We start from the raw sequence: 2,528 nt of genomic DNA, 5'->3' as shown, positions 1-2,528 counted from the left end.
TGCATTTAAAAAAGAAAATTTAATCAGGGGCATATAAACAATATTATAATAGATAATAGTATCTACCCAACTAATCAGCATAATTTGAATTTAATGAAGGATTACTGTCATGCATTTATTACCCTTACAGGTCAATGAAATTTAGTTTAGTTCAATTTTTTTTTTTTTTTTTTTTGATAGAGTCTCACTCTATCACCCAGGCTGGAGTGCAGTGGCAGGATCACAGGTCACTACATCCTTGACCACTTGGGCTCAAGTGATCCTCTCACCTCAGCCTCTCTAGTGGCTGGGGCTACAAGTGTGCACTACCACACCCGGCTAATTTTTGTAGTTTTTGTAGAAATGGGTTTTTGCCATGTTGTCCAGGCTGGTCCTGAGCTCCTGGGCCCAAGCGATCCTCCTCTCTCAGCCCTCCAAAGTGCTAGGATTATAAACAGTGAGTGCCCGGCCAGGCGTGAACACCCAGCCAGTTTTGACTTTTGCTGGAAATAATTTTTAAGCCTTTGTCAGAAATGGCACAAAGAACTGATGTAGGAATTTACAGACTTTTGAGAGTTATTTCCTTTATAGTCAAAAGGATACAGAAATAAAAGTTAGATTACAAAACTGATCAATATCATGTTCTTAAAGGTTATTTGTATCATAACTTTTTAAAAATCATGCTTCTTAGCTTTTTTAAAAAAATAGAATTTTTAAAAACATTTAGCAATATTTAAAAAACTTTTGCATTATCAGTCTCTGTTCTTTGTCGATTTTTAGGAAAAATATATATTGCATTATTTTTCATTGTGCTATTTGGTGTTTCTCAAAGAGTGACTATGTTGTGCATTAGAATTATCTGAACTGTGAAAAATGTGGACTCACAGGTCATATTCTCATATCAAATGCTAATTTGATTCCTGGGGTTTGGATCCAAGCATCTATATTTTTAACAAACATTGTAGATTATTTTTCTTCCTAAGATCTGGGAACCACTGGTATAAGTGATTTTTAGCTCTTCAGACAGACATAAGATTTTGAATGCTAATTAAAATGGCTGCTAATTTGTGAATAATTTCTAATTGAACCCCAGGCAATCTAAAGAGATGAAAAATTCATTGTGAAAAACACAAATAACAGTACAAAATAAATTTTTAATTGACCTTTTAGAATCACTAATAATTGCTTTGTAGAAAACCTTTTAAAGCTGAAATTTAAAAGATATTGTTTTTAAAAATTACCAAGATAGCTACTATAAAATATGATTACATGCCATGAACTGAACTATATCCCCCCAAAATTTGTATGTTGAAACTCTAACCCTCAATGTGATGGTATTTGCAGGTGGGGCCTTTGGGAGGTGATTAGGTTTAGATGAAGTCATGAAGATTGAGCCCTCAGATGAAATTAGTGCCCTTATAAGAAATCTGAGAGCTTGTGCTCTCTCTGTTCTGTCTCTCTCTCTCTCTGTCTGCCATATGAGGACACAATGAGAAAGCCACAATCCGACAGCCAAGAAGGGGGCCCTCACCACAGCCTGGCCATGGCAGCCTCCTGATCTTGGACTTGCAGCCTCCAGAACTGTGAGAAAATTAATTTCTGTTATTTAAGTCACCCAGTTTATGGTACTTTCTCAAACTAAGACACCATAGAAGTGTAAGTTTTAAAAATATCAATACATTTAGTTTTATTAATTCCTGTCCCTGCACATGTAACAGAATGTTCTGTTATAAAATTAAAAACAAATTAGAATCTTCCTAATTCAGTACGTTCTAAGAAATACTCTTTGACAATAATCAATAAATAAATTTGCAAAACATGTCAAATCACATAGAGATAGCCTTTCTCACATAGGTTGTTGGAAAATGGTTGCATCAACTGAATTTTTCATGTTTTACTTCAGATTTTCAATTTTAAGTTTATAGATTTATTTGATTAAAATAAAGGCTATTATGAATAGGTTATTAATAAAGGTTATAAAGTTCTGTGCCTATGATGTGTTATATAAATGGTGTGTTCAACTTTACTAGTTAACACTGCTGTTGTATTTGATGCTACTTCAGTGACCTTTTTTTGTTAGTTTATTGTTATGTAAAATTTAGTAAAATCTTTCTTTGCATGAAATCTTCCTGATTAATTACTGCCATATGGAATCATCTTTTTTTTTTTTTTTTTTTAGACAGAGTCTCACTTTGTTGCCCAGGCTGAAGTGCAGTAGTGCCATCTCGGTTCACTGCAACCTCTGCCTCCCAGGTTTAAGAGATCCTCCTGCCTCAGCCTCTGGAGTAGCTGGGACTATAGGCGGGCACTATCATGCGCGGCTAATTTTAATTTTTGTATTTTTAGTAGAGATGGGGTTTTTACCATGTTGGCCAGGCTGGTCTCGAACTCCTGACCTCAAATGATCTGCCTGCCTTGGCCTCCCAAAGTGCTGGGATTACAGACGTAATCACCAGTAAACCACCGCTACTGGTCTGATTCACCTAATCTTTATTGTCTACTATATTCAAAGTGTTGAGTGTGACACCAACTCATTTAAAATTTAGTCT

Source organism: Mandrillus leucophaeus, unplaced genomic scaffold, assembly GCF_000951045.1.
Source record: "Mandrillus leucophaeus isolate KB7577 unplaced genomic scaffold, Mleu.le_1.0 Scaffold494, whole genome shotgun sequence".
Classification (NCBI taxonomy): domain Eukaryota; kingdom Metazoa; phylum Chordata; class Mammalia; order Primates; family Cercopithecidae; genus Mandrillus; species Mandrillus leucophaeus.
This window is presented reverse-complemented; position numbering follows the sequence as displayed.